The sequence below is a fragment of the Silene latifolia genome, chromosome 2, assembly GCF_048544455.1.
Source record: "Silene latifolia isolate original U9 population chromosome 2, ASM4854445v1, whole genome shotgun sequence".
NCBI classification, from domain to species: domain Eukaryota; kingdom Viridiplantae; phylum Streptophyta; class Magnoliopsida; order Caryophyllales; family Caryophyllaceae; genus Silene; species Silene latifolia.
This window is the reverse complement of record NC_133527.1, coordinates 162669583-162685180: the sequence shown is the minus strand read 5'-3', so window position 1 is coordinate 162685180 and position 15598 is coordinate 162669583. Positions and strand designations below refer to the sequence as shown.

At 38.7% G+C, this 15598-nt stretch overlaps 1 long non-coding RNA gene across 1 annotated transcript; it reads left to right on the top strand.

Annotated features, from left to right (window-relative positions):
- The first annotated feature begins 410 nt into the window (after nucleotides 1-410).
- LOC141643227 (uncharacterized) lies at nucleotides 411-15163 on the top strand. The gene is made up of 5 exons (XR_012543665.1): nucleotides 411-585; nucleotides 2626-2776; nucleotides 2912-3020; nucleotides 14472-14535; nucleotides 15058-15163. It is a non-coding gene; the product is annotated as an uncharacterized LOC141643227 (long non-coding RNA).
- The last annotated feature ends 435 nt before the right edge of the window (nucleotides 15164-15598 follow it).

The window sequence follows — 15598 nt, the reverse complement described above, 5'->3', positions numbered from 1 at the left end:
TTTCTTGTGTAGGACTACTAGTGTACTACCAGTAAAATTCAGACGTTATAGGAGAAACCATAGAAAAGAACTGTATATATTACGAACTAGAAAATCTTATATGAGACTGTGTTGTGCACACAATGGTAACACCTCGTGTCATATTCATCATTTCATAATAGCGATAATGGTTTTACTATATGCATGCAACGGTGGTCACGCTAACGAACAACAGAAAATTTATGAGAATATCAAGCTTGAAACTCCAATATATATAGCATTACTTGGTCTGAACATTTGACAATGCATGATTCTGTTGCCGGTTTTGACTTACTACTTTATTTTAGAGGAAGGGATGGGTACAAGAAGATGATGAAGGTTATCCCTCCCATGTAGTAAATTATACAGCAAACAATAAAAATCACACTAGACACATGAACCCCATAACTATTAGGTCAAATGAACAGAAATAAAAGGGGTCATCAGCAGCACTCGGGTGGTTTAGGCATTGTGCTTGGATAAGGTCGCGGCAGTCTACCGAGCATTCGGGGCATACCACGGGCACCGGCATCAGAAACCATACCAGAAAGGAGGATCACAAAGATGGTAAGTAATATCCACAATCTGCTGTTCATTTTTCTCTGTATTTTTTTTTACTGTTATAGTGTTATTCTAGTGGACTGGTTGACGTAGTTGTTTCTCTTTTGTTGTTACTAAGATATGAGGAGTAATAAAATTCAATGGGGGAAGACCATTATATAGAAGAGAGGTTCAGTGGGTTGGTTTAATTGGTTAAAACACGAATGAACAGTTCAGGGCCTCGGTTTTTAGCTCAATTCCATGCAGGAACAATTTGGAATTTGGCATGATTGCATGAGGTTATATTTTCTGGAGTCAGAGCGTATTAAGAAAAAAATATTAGTTTCTTGTCCATGGTCTCCAAGCTATCACATATACTAATATACACGATATACTATGGGTATACTTGGTGCTAACAAAAATAGCATGTACAAATTACCCTATTTTCAGAAAATATATAGGTTAAAAAGTTAGTTTCTTTTTACTTTTTACCTGAAAAGAAATACTATCTACCTTCTCTTTTAGGTCGGCAACATTCCTCACTATTTTGCACATAGAATAATTTATGTGCCCTTTTTTCTTTCAATCTCTATCACTTTCCTATTCCTTTTTCACTACTCTGTAGTTTTGACATCAAGGGAAAGGAATCTTTATCTTGGATAGAGATAACTTAGTGCTGGGATTTAGTTGATGAGGTCACATGGATTGCATTTGTTTTTATTTTCTTATACATTAAACGCTTAACAGTAAACGCTATTTCCGTTACGTAAACAACTTAATCAATTCAATATTTGCTTAATTTTCAAATTTTTTTTGCGCATCGTTTAATCTATTCGATAGTTGAATTACTTGACGTATTAACTTAGTAGTAGCGAATTTTTGAATTATTTGCGTAATTCTGAAAATTGTCCCCCGAAAGATGAACCATGGCCAAAAGTTGGAAACCAACGTTCAGACCATGGTCCAAACGGTGGAAATCAACGTTTGCCATGGACCAAACCATGGATTTCCACGTTTGCCATGGTCCAAAAAAAAAATTCTCCGTGGCCAAACGTGGGATTCCAACGTTTGGACCACGGCCAATGTTGGTTTCCCACGTTTGGACCACGGCCAACGTTGGTTTTCCACGTTCGGACCATGGCAAACGTTGGTTTTCAACGTTTGGTCCATGGTCGATTGTTGAATCTCAACATTTAGTCCATGAACTAGTTCATTTTAAAAAAAAAAAAAAAAACGTGTTTAATACGTTTATTTGCCGAATTTTTGAATTTATTTAAGTTTTCTAGTCGATGTGCGTTAATTTCTAACATCTTTTAATTGGTTTAATGCAATGAGAGATCGAAATGTAGTTGGTTTTTAGTAGAATTTGAGAGAAAATTGTTTAGAGAGAGAAAATAGTGTAATTATGCAAAGGGCATTATCGTCTTTTGGAATGAAAACGTCGACGATATTTACTAAAACGTCGACGATATTTACAAATCGGGTATTTTATTACTTTCCTTAATATTTTGGCCCCACCATTTCTTATTTAACTCATAATTATTCATCCCTCTCTCCTACTACCAAACCCCACTCAACTTTTTATTCTTATTTTATTCTTCTCCTTAATTCTCGTGCCCACAAACAAAGGGAAGAATACATAGAATTGGAGGGAGTATTTGTTTTTATGTTCTTAGGCATTTTTTTTATATAATCTTCTTACTTTCTTAGGCATCTTGCTTTTGAAGTATGCACTTAAATTTTTTAGGGAATACTGTACAAAATAGCTTACCAAATACTGTACTATTTCCTGAGATTTCCGGATCTCTTGAAAGTCATTATTCATGTGAGCTGATTAGGTAGGGTCGTGGATCATGGACTTAAGGCAAGTGTTGACTTTGACTAAGCCACATAGTAGTAAGACTAGTTATAAGACCCGACCCGACGCAAATTGAACCAGTTCAAAAATAAACAACCGGTAGTGATATGAAATTATCCAGCTCGAGTAACCTGTTTTCAAAATTACATCCAAAATGACTCTGCCAAACCGACCTCGACACAAACTCGATCAACTGACCTGTTTAACAGGTCTACTAGTATTCCAGCTGAAGTTAGGGATTAGGCAGATGATCACTTAAGATGTGCATGGAAGGGAAGTCAAGATAAACCACTACTTAAAGGCTCCAAGTGGATACATATAGCTACAAAAGATGAGATCATATGTAACGCGTTTGCATATGTAAGTGTTGTACTTAATTCTTAAGGTAACTCATTACAATAATAGATCATTGACTTGATGTAGTGGAAACAATAATTCCTCCAAGTCTCCCTGCCTATTTTTGATTTTGATAGTGTTTTTTTACTATTGCACTAGGTCGGACTATTGACTTCGTACGGACTTTCTATATTCACGAAGTTTCGGAGATCACAGATGAGGAATGGCAAGGAAAACTGGTTACGTTGTGATTGAATACAAAGTCCAGGTTAGTACTCACATTGTAAGCTGCATGCAAACTTACCCACATATTAATGTTACAAGAGACTCTTTTTAGCTAATCCATAATGAAAATTGCATCCAAAATTGTTTTAGTGAGTCGTTTATTTCGAACACTGTTTCAAATCAATAATAGCGAATATTTATCTTCCGTAGACATTGAAATGTTGGAATTTGGACTTTCATCAGTTGTTTTTTGTTATTTGTGAAAGAGTAAATTATCAATTACACCCACGCCAAATACACATTTTTACATTTACTCCCACGTCAATTTTTTTTTTAAATTACACCCAAATTAATAGCTCCGGTTATAATTTGCACCCAAGGCCATTTTCAGGTGAAAAAATTAAAAAATGACGATTTTGCCCCTGCATCTATTCTATCTTCTTTATGCTTCCTTTTCATTTTCTCAGTAACCACCATCATTTTGTATTTTCGTTGCTCCCTCTACATCACCATGGTTGAACCTCCAATTAGTAGTTGACATGGCTCGCACACCACCATAGTACTATTTGAAATTGGAGTAATCGGTCCACATATATCGGCATGAACAAGCTCGAGTTTCTGAGATGCATGCTCTCCAGGTACTTCTCTTAGGAAAAGAGACGCAATGTTGTTTTCCTTTCAAACAGTCGGTACACAGTTACACACAGTTGTGATTTCGTCGATCTCGGATAGCCCTCTCACCATTTCTTTCGGTTGTAGTGTTTTCAGGCCTTTGTATTCGAGATGGCCATACCTCTTATGCCATAGTTCAGTGACATCTCCATCTTTAGTTGTTGTACGTAGACAAAAGTCGACTTCAATTGCACTTCCTAATTCCATTCCGCCGGTCAATTGCACTTTCGAATTGATTGCTAATTTAAGGTTTTATAATGGTCTGGCATTAACCGACATTATTTGTAATGTTTATAAATTGCTTGGCATTAAACAATGGGAGACTTACCTTGAGGAGGGGGAGGTCTTTAAATTAAATTGGGGAAGATGAGGGAGAAAGATATAGAAGAATGGATGAGAATGAGGAGAAAAAACAAGGTGGGTTCATAGAAGAAGAAGGAGGAAGGAAGGGCAAAATCGTCCTAAAATCAATTTTTTTTAAAAAAAATTGAATTTTGACGGAAAAGTGGCCGGATTCCGATATTGGGTGCAATTTGTAAACTGAGCTATTAACTTGGGTGTAATTTAATAAAAAAATTTGACGTGGGAGTAAATGTAAAAATGTGTATTTGACGTGGGTGTAATTGATAATTTACTCTTTGTGAAACTTTCTTCAATAAGACGGGGAATCAAATCAAGTACGTAATAAATTCGACATAAAACCTTTAAAGTTTGCTATGGAAGTAGTGCTGAAAATGAATAAAACGGGATTGAATATTTGAATGTAAGTTACTACGTCGACTTGGTGTAACGGTCCCGGTTATTAACTCTATTTCTCAACTGTTAGATGTTATTAACAATATTCCTACAATATTATCAAATAAAGAAGATATCACACAATCCTCTAATCAATCAATTACACCCTATAATCAACAGGGCCGTCTCTGGGATTTTAGTGGCCTTGTGCGAGATTGTAAAATGGGCCCCAAGTTACCACAAAGTCAAATATAATTGCAGTGGATAAAAAGTTAAAAACTTCAGTGGGCCCTGTAGCTAGAAAATTTAATAAAAAAAATGCTTAATTGGGGAGTCGAACGCGGGTCTACGCTGCACAAATTGGTTGAATTATCACTGCGCCATCTACATGCATAATGCTTATGTACAACTATTTAATTTCTTATTGCAACTGAAACGGGCCCCAAAATTTGGGGCCCTGTGCGCCGAGCGGGTTGTACACCCATCCGAGCCGGGCCTGATAATCAAGCAATCAAATAATTCTTTCACATTGTAAATATAACAAAGATAATTGTATAGGCTCCCTTTATTTACTATACTTAGTTTTGTAATCTACTATATAATGCAATGCTTGTATCAGTGTAATTCATTAAAAACATCAATACAATCCTTTCACTATTCTTATATGGTATCACGACGCCACAAGAAATCCACAACCAATCCGCTTTCACCACGCAACACCACAACCTTCAAAACCTTCAAACACACCCTGCATCAACCCTTCCCTGCCACCATTACGACACCCACCACCTCAATGGCCACCACAGAAAACACGATCCCAAACCCACACGACAACACCACCCCCACTGATCTCACTCAATCTCAACCATTGCGTGAAACTGACATCGCTAAATGACATATCTTGGCAATTTCAATTGATGAACATATTGTTCGGGTATAGCCTCCTTGGCTTTCTCGACGGTACCAACCCAACACCATCACCAACTATTTCCGGTGATGACAAACAAGACAAACCCAATCCCGCTTACCTCTCGTGGCTCAAGCAAGATGGCTTGATCCTTGGTGCCCTAATGGGTACCCTAAGTGCCACGGTTCAAGCACTCATAGTCCGAGCCACCACTTCCAAAGAAGCATGGGACATCTTGGCTAGCACATACGCAAACCCATCTCGCGCTCATGTGCTACAACTCAAAGATCGTCTCGATTCCATTGTTAAAACCACTGATCAGTCAATAACTGATTATATGAATACCTTTAAGATTTGCATCGACCAACTTGCCTTGCTTGGCAAAACCATCGACCCCGATGACCTCGTGTCGAAAGTCTTAAGAGGCCTCGACTACAACCTTTTTAAACAAGTCATGGACACGGTCTGTGCACGCGATAACCCGATTTCCTTCGAACTGTTACATGAAAAATTGCTCCAACATGAACTCCTTCTAAAACAACAACCAACACCCGACCTTTTTCAACCTACTGCCAATATGTCCTACCGCCAAAACAATAATTCTCGCGGCAACAATCGACCCAACTACACCAATCAAACCCAATCATACAACCACCAGTCCCACTCGTCTTCATCATCCACCAACCCAAACCCTCGCCCCTTTAAAGGGCGCTGCCAATGGTGATTGGTGTCGACAGGTTGGACATGTTATCGCCAACTGCCCTTTCTTTCGCAAACTTTTTCCCAACATCACCTTCCCGACACCACCAACCTGACACCCTCAAAACCCACCACAAGCACACACGGCTACCACTGGCAACACGAACCCCAACACCAACTATTTGCTAGACAGTTGAGCTTCTCACCATGTCACGCATGACCTTGACACCCTTGCCCTTCACTCGCCTTATTTCGGTCCTGACGATCTCACCATTGGCGATGGCTCCAATCTCGAGATTGCTAATATAGGTTCATTCAAATTCTCTAATCTTAAGTTTAATAATGTTTTACATGTACCGAAAATATCGCGCAATATATTGTCTATCTCGAAACTCTGTCATGATAATAATGCATATGTAATTTTCTCATCTTCTTCTTTTATTGTAAAGGAAATCTCGACGGGTGCGACGCTCCTCCAGGGCAAGGCTAAAGACGGAATTTACGAGTTGAGCAAAGACCAGCCGACTGCCTATCTCACCACGAAAAGCTCAACTCACCTCTCATGGCATCATAGACTAGGGCATCCTACCTTTGATGTAATGAAAACCATTAATAAAATTGCTTCAATTCCATGAATTTGATTACTGTGAATCGTGCAATCTCAGCAAAAACAAGAAACTGCCTTTTGCAATGTCGATGTTTAAAACCAATGAACCTCTTCAATTAATCTATTCTGAGCTATGGACAAGCTCAATATTATCTCGGGAAAATTACAAACATTACGTAGTCTTTGTCGATCATTTTAGCAAATATACTTGGCTATTTCCGTTACGACAAAAGTCTGAAACCACACAAGTCTTTTTACGTTTTAAATCACTTGTTGAAAAATATTTTAATAAACCAATTAGACAATTTTTTTCCGATAATGGTGGAGAATTTCAAAAATTAAATCCCGCATTACTCGACAACGGCATCAGTCACTTTACCTTTCCATCACACACCCCGGAACACAATGTGTATGCCGAAAGACGACACCGTCACATTGTTGAAACGGGCCTCGCCCTCTTGTCTCATGCCGGTCTACCTACAAAACTATGGCCATTTGCATTTAGTACGGCCACGTACCTTATAAATCGTATGCCGACTAAAACCCTCAATGACCATACACCATTCTTTAAATTACATAATAATCATCCCGACTATACCAAATTACACAATTTTGGTTGCCTCTGTTACCCATGGCTAAGACCTTACACCAAGCATAAACTTGACTATCGATCCGTGCCTTGCATCTTTGTTGGGTACTCATCGACCCAAAGTGCTTTTCATTGTCTTGATCCCAAAACAAATCGCATTTACATATCGAGACATGTCAAATTCATCGAATTTGCCTACTTCAAACAACGCCACCTTCATCTACACATTCCAACCCAGATGATTGATGTCATCTCATCGTTGCCAACCCTCTTGACACACCCAACCCGTCACCTACCCTTGTAGCTCGACAATCCCGCCACCCCATAACTAACACCTATACTAGACGACCACCCACCTCTAATCACGAAACCACTAATCCCACCACTACCACTACCACGACCCAATCTCCATCCACCCAATCAACCTCCACAAGTGACTCTAACCCCACGACAGTCTAGACCACATCCAAACCCGAACCCAGCAATCGCATCACCACTAGACTCGCTAACAACATTAGGAAACTCAATCCTAAATATGCTAATCTCGCTCAAACAACTAATAGTAGTACTTCGCTTCCCAAAACCGTCAAACAAGCGCTTATTCTACCTTAATGGCGTCAAGCCATGGAGGTCGAATTTCAAGCCCTTACCCATAATAAAACGTGGACATTAGTCCCTCGACAACCGTCTCACAATATCATTGGATGTAAATGGGTTTATCGAATCAAATACAACCCCAATGGGTCCCTGAAATAATACAAAGCACGATTAGTCGCAAAAGGTTTTCATCAAAGACCCGAGATCGACTACAATGAAACATTTAGCCCCGTCATAAAACCAACGACAGTCCGTCTAATTCTCTCACTCGCTGTAACCCATAATTGGCCATTACGACAACTTGATATCAACAATGCCTTCTTACAAGGCACGTTGACTGACGATGTCTATATGGCCCAACCACAAGGCTTTGTTGATACATCTTACCCCGAGTTTGTGTGCAAGTTGAACAAAGCGATTTATGGCTTAAAACAAGCTAGCTCCTCGAGCTTGGTACACCGAGTTAAAATCATATCTTATCACCTATGGATTCAAGCAATCCATCTCCGATTCATCACTATTCTTGCTCAAAACCGAAAATAAATGCATTTACATGCTAGTTTATGTTGACGATATCATTATTACTGGCCCAAATTACAATCAATTACAACAATTCATAATGACTCTAGCTAAACGCTTCTCACTAAAAGACCTCGGACCGCTCTCATACTTTCTTGGAATTGAAGTCACACCAAATAATCTCGGATTACATCTCAACCAATCAAAATACATACATGACCTATTAACCAAATACAAAATGTCGGAAGCAAAACCAAACACTACACCCATTGCTACTGACACTCACCTTGTTCGAGAAGACCATAAACCCGTTCACGATCAAGCTGACTATCGTGCAATAGTATGAAGCCTACAATATCTCTCTCTTACTCGTCCTGACATTGCGTTTACAGTCAACCGTCTAGCACAATTTCTACACCATCCTACTCTGACTCATTGGACAGCCTTGAAACGACTTCTTCGTTATCTTCAAGGGACCCCTACCCACGGTCTTCAACTTCATCGAAACTCACCTCTCTGTCTCCATGCCTTCTGTGATGCAGATTTTGCAGGCGACAAAGATACATACATTTCCACTACTGGCTACCTCATTTACCTCGGTCGCAATCCAATCGCTTGGTCCTCCAAAAAGCAGCGTGGCCTAGCACTCTCTACAACTGAAGCTGAATATCGAGCACTAGCCGCTGTTACCACTGAGACATTATGGCTTCGTAACTTGCTCACCGAACTTGGTATTACCATCACCAAACCGCCTGCCTTATACTGTGACAATATGTCCGCCACACTTTATGCTCGAAATCCAGTATTTCACTCAAGAATGAAACACATGGCTTTATCATTCCACTTTGTCCGCGAACAACTTCATCTCGGCCATATCCGTATCCAACACATAGCAGGCAAGGACCAACTCGCAGATGCTCTTACCAAACCCCTTCACAAACTTCGATTCCATGAACTACGAGACAAGATTGGCCTTCTTTCACCACAGTCCATCATGAGGGGGCGTATTAACAATATTCCTACAATATTATCAAATAAAGAAGATATCACACAATCCTCTAATCAATCAATTACACCCTATAATCAAGCAATCAAATAATTCTCACATTGTAAATATAGCAAAGATAATTGTATAGGCTCCCTTTATTTACCATACTTAGTTTTGTAATCTACTATATAATGCAATGCTTGTATCAGTGTAATTCATTAAAAACATCAATACAATCCTTTCACTATTCTTATAGATGTTTCTGTTGATATTCATGAATTCTTTTTTTTTTTAGTGTTTATTCATTGATAGTCATGAATAGACATGGCAACGTATCCTGGACCCTATTCAGATTTGCGGATCCGGATCCTGATGGGTAGGATATGGATCCTAATTTTTTGGACCCCGTGGATATGGGTTGGATATGAATCCACTTATTTGAAAATGGATCTGGATATGGATCTGGAAAATTTGGATCCACCGAATATGGGTCGAATATGGATCCAACGTTGGTGTGGCAGATATGGATATGGATCCTATCGGACCCTACTCAGATCCGGTCCATTGTCATGCCTATTAACATTACACAAACACAGTACACAAGTTGTAAGTTAGAGATGGCAACGGATCCTGGACCTTATCCAGATCCGCGGATCCGGACCCTAATGGGTAGGATATGGATCCTAATTTTTCAGACCCCGTGGATATGGGTTGGATATGGATCCACTTATTTGAAAATGGATCTGGATATGGATCTGAAAATTTTGGATCCGCCGGATATGGGTCGGATATGGATCCAATGTTGATGTGGTGGATATGGATTTAGATCCAATCGGATCCTATCCGGATACGGTCCATTGCCATCCCTAGTCATGAACTCATGAGATGTTGCATTATTGCTAAGTCCCCCTACTTGATTAAATACAGAGCAAGTTTGTGACTTTTGTGTCATTTGCCATTTTCTTCTTGATTGTCAGCTGAGAACTTGAGGAACAAGTAAAGAAATTGCATAATATGATTGATTATTAGACTGTTGTAGAAACTAGAAACAATATATACAAGACTCGAACTTCAGAAGGATAACAGGAACACACTCTATAAGTTTAAGGATAATAGGTCATACTTGAGAACCATACATGCTTCTCATAATATTTATATATACTCCTTATTAAGCAATTCTATGGGGGTTTAGGCATGGTGCTTGGCCCAGTAATTGGGTGAGAGCCGAAAAGGCGACGACTGCCACGAAAGCTAGCGCCAGAAACTGTAAGAGAGAGGAGCAGGATTATCATGGCCACGAGAATCATGAGCTTGCATTTCCGAGCCATCATCACTATTTTTACTTAGAGAAGTGTTGGGTATTATGGGAGTCAGGAAGTGGAAAATGAATGAGGTGCTCTTCGGTTTGTAGGGTTGTCTCTCTTTATATACAAAGGTCAAGTTGTATGTTTCTCTTACGTCTTTGAGGTTAATGATAAATACAAACCAAAAGAGGAAATAAATTCTTAATATATACATTGATTGTATTGGTTAATGTGTAATTTAGTTCTTAATTCCTAAATTAATACCTAAATTAGAAGGTATTTAATGCTTAAATACAACCCACTGGGTTGTATTTAGCATTACCCTTAAATTAATCTCAAGTTGATAATTTCCGGTTTTAAGTATTCTATGTTTGATCCATTTATCTAGTTTTGGATCACTAATGATAATTAACCAATACAATTTGGAAAATGAGATAGCGTCACCGGGTGATACCGAGTTTCAGTGCCACTCACTGTATTTTAGTAAATTAATGTTCATTGAATTGCTCAGTGTTGACTGTTAATGTCTGACTTCCACACATTGTGTTATCTTCAACTGCATGACAAGCCAATTTCTTGTCCACTACCAACAATTTGAATTTTTTTATCTTGTGAAAGTTTTAATAATTGTTTTTCAGAGATGCTCGTATAATAATAATTTAACTTCACGGATGACTGAAGAAGGCAGTAAGTCTTGATCGACTTTCTCTAATCTAAAACGGAAGACCGTTAGTCTTTGACTTCACTGAAAATGGAAACATAATCTTGCTTGTGTAAGAAGATTGTAAATTCTTCGGGGGATGGCGATGGGAGAGCATTACACAAAACCTTATAAGCTTATTATTTCATCGACAACATATCGAAGCATGAAAAAACTTTTGGAAAAAAGATGTTTAATTTGGTGCCACACTGCGGCAGCTGACCGGTTAATTAAGTTGATTTCTCAATTGTTAGATATTGATAGTCATGAATTCAAGAGAAGTGTTGCATAGGAGTTTAACTTGTGGCCTGAGATGTTAGAGAACACCAACAACTAACATTACCGGAGTGTCTTAAGGGTACCGTCAATAAAAAAAGCATGGAAAATTTAAAAGTACACACTCTTACTACTTTTGTAATCTGTATTAACAACACAAATGACTGCTTTACTCGACAATGAATGAAGGATGCATTGTATTACTTCTATAAATATCACAAGAAGAAGAAGCGCATTTACTTGCGTGAATTATTTAGTAATCTTTAAACTAGAGAATTGCGAGGCTTTGGCTCCAACATAAACATTCAAAATAAAATTGGTAACAAACAGAAAAAATACATAACTGATTATTGACAGTAGAAATTGAAACAAATTCTACAGCACTTACATCTTACCCTACACACATGTTACGCTCTCCGGGACTTTTAAGGACAAAACACAAAAGGAACACACTTTCAAATTAAAACTTCTGTATTTATTTGTTTATTTATTAGGTAGTATTATACAGAGTACATGGTAGAAGTGTAGAACAATAACACAAGTGAAGGTCTCCAAATGTTGGGTCATCATTCACGAGTAATAAGTAATTTTATGGTGGGTGTGGGTTGGTGCTTGGCGGCCCAGTGATTGGGTTAGTGCCGAGAAGACGGGCGCCGCCACGAAGGGTGCCGGCAGGGACGGTAAAAGATAGGACAAGGACTATAAAAGCCACAAGGATCATCAGCTTGCATTTTTTAGGGCCATCATGGCCATTATAATTAGTGCTTGAGTTAAAAAGTTGGGAAGTGGGTTTGTTGGATCATGTCCCCGTTATATAGAAAGGTAGAACCGTGGAGGCGTGGAAGTGGGTTTCTTCACTTTCTTGTACGGCGTCTTCCCATTCAACAAGTCTCTCTTGTTACGGACATATCCGTCCCAAACTTGCGACGGGTCAAGTAATACCCATGTGGTTAGATAAGACAAAACAGATTGTTACTCCCTATGCATTCTACTTTTGTCTTATCTACCCCACATGAATCAAGTTGACCCGTCGCAAGCTTGCGACGGACATACCCGTCACAAATGAGAATTTGTGCTTCCCATTTAATTACAAAACAAGAGATTTAGGCTCTGTTTGACATGTCTTTATAAGTATCTGTTTTGACTAAAGTAACTTTTTGTCAAAAATTTTAGATAAAAATTTCAATACCTCATTCTTTTGGCAATGTTTGACAAGTAACTTATTTTTTTGGCAATGTTTGACAAGTAGTTTATTTCAGTTACCTGATTTAAAGTTAAATTACCTTTTAACCCCTTCAAAATACTCCCAGTGTTTTGAGTTCTTCCCCTTTGCTTTTTGCACCAAAAATAAGGAAAAAAAAAATGGATAGAGTAGTGTGAGTTGTGGAGAGAGAAAATAATAAAGAATGAAAAATGAATAAAGTAGTGAAAGTTGTTGATTTTTTAGGATAGAGGGTGAATAAAGAATTAATAAAAGTGTATCAAAAAAAAGGAAATGGGAAGATAGAAAAATAGTCTCGAAAGGGAAATAGGTAAGATTGAAAAAACTTGGAGGAAGTAATTATTATATCCTTTTACATCATTTCACCAAAATATGTTACCTTTTCAGTTAGTTTGACAAATATTTTTTTATATAATTAGTCAGCTAATCACCTCCTAATTTTCAGTTACTTTATCAGTTAACTTTTCAGGTTTCATGCACCTTTTTAGCTCGTTTTTACCAAACAGAGCCTTATTATATTCGATAATCTGGATTGGATTTTTATTCCAAGCTCCTATTCGACGTTGACAAATTACTAAATAATGTCAGCAAATTGTAATGAACTTAATTTGCCCCTTACTTTATCATCTCCAACATAAACCACAATATTTCAAAAATAATTAAAAAAAATTGCTCACAAAACAACAAAAAAAACCGCTTTGCAAACATTGTTATTTCCGCATTACCATTTCAATTCCGCCACAAAAATCAACGAATCAAAGACGAAAGTAATATAAAACCGTTATCTTTTTATTAATTTTGTAATTAATTAGTATATTTATGAGGATTATAATAGAATCGTAATTGTTAATCTCGTTATGGATCATGTATATTGAGGCTCATTGTATTAGTTTTTTGGTGGAATGTGAAATTGATATTAATAAACATGAATCAATTACGTCACCATACAAGGATCCTACCATCCTCACGTGTTCCAGTTAACAGTGTATACCTACACTATTAAGCTAGTTACAATCAACTCTCGTTTTACATGTGGTAATCCTACTGTGCGCTCTACCAATAACATCACCTTTAATTCTACCGAGCACAGTAGAAGGAACAGGCACTACACCTTGTATTCTGCAACTATTACGAGCTAACCAGATGTGATAAATGAGACTAGCTATCCCAGTAAAAACAATTTTGTTTCTTGAAAAGAGAGGCTGTAATACTACGGATTTCTTAGGCTTGTACTCAACCGAGTAGAGCCTACTCGGCCGAGTAGTGTAGGTTGTGTAGTCTGTTTGGCTACTGCCGAGGAATACTCGGCCGAGTATGATTAATACTCGACCGAGTAGAGGATACTCGGCCGAGTATACTCTATACACGGTCGAGTATCCGGTCTGGCGAATAATATTTCAGCGGTTTGATTCGGGAGTAATTAGGGATTATATATTCGATATTCAGTTTCTAAAATGTCATTTGCAAACCTAATCAAACCTACGACACTCTAATCACTCCCAAATCTCTCCTCTGTGTGTGTAGACATCGTAGCTATCGCATTCAATCTTTCATTCTTTCGCCGGTAAGTCTTTATCCCTATGTTGTTGATGATTAATTCTAGGGTTTGTCTTTATTCATGAATTGGGGGAAATGGGATTTTGCAGTTAGTGATTGGAATTATATGATTGTTGTTGTAGGTGACGATGTGGTAATTGTTATGCATTTGTATGGTTGATTGCAGCGTAAGCGGATTGCGAAAAGGTAGGGTTTTCCCTACTCGGTATTGTTAATTGATTGAGATTGCATATGTTTTATAATTGTTGTTATCTGCTGATCATCGGAGGATGGGTGTTGTGGTGACGGTGCTGATGTGGTTGTGTTGTGACGGTTGTGGTGTTGTGACAGCTGTGATGTTGTATGTGTGTGATTGTGGTGGAGTCACTTGCGGGAGTGGCTTCACACCTTAGTTCGCCCTCCGTGGAACCCGTCACGGGAGGGGATGTGCACATTAAGGGACAGGGATTTTTAGTCGCTCGTTGATGAGCTGGACTAGGCGGGGATGGGCTGCGGTCACCCACTGGCGGCGAGGATTACCTGTTGCGATGGGTAATCTGGCAGGGCTACACACTTCGGTGTGTAGTCGATTCTTGTGTGAGATCGGAGACCGGGGATGAAGGATGATCAGCTGGTTGTATTGTTTGTTGTCTTATATTGATTGAGTAGTACTGACCCCGTGTTGTTCTTTGTAAAACCTGCGGTGATCCATTCGGGGATGGTGAGCAGATTGTGACAGGTAATGCAGATGTTAGCTATGGGACAGTCATTGGGAGTCATCACGTCAAGTCTAGCTTCCGCTGTTATGAGTTTAGATGTCTTAGATTTCATTTGTTTTGAGACCTTGTACTTTTATTTTGAGTTGGTCTGAGATAATGTAATCGCTAACTCTTTATACTTTAATAGATGTGTTTGTGGATTGTTACTTTTGATATATACTTACCTCGGGCAACCGAGATGGTAACAGCCTTTCATGCTAGGGTAGTCCTTGGTATGAGGGGGTGTTACAAAGTGGTATCAGAGCCGACGATTCCGGCACCTAAAACAAATGAACCCAATGGACTTAGGGAGTCTAAATAAAATGAACCCGGGGAGAGTTGTTTGGAGCTACCGCAAAGACTTGGGAGACATCCCGAAGTCGCATTAAGGCCCTTACAATCTCAAGCCGGTCACATGGGGGGAAACTGTTGTATGCTTGAGTCATGTGAGTTTGATATCTATACTTTGAATCTTGTGCATGGTTGGATGAAATGGTGAAAGAAGTGGAATG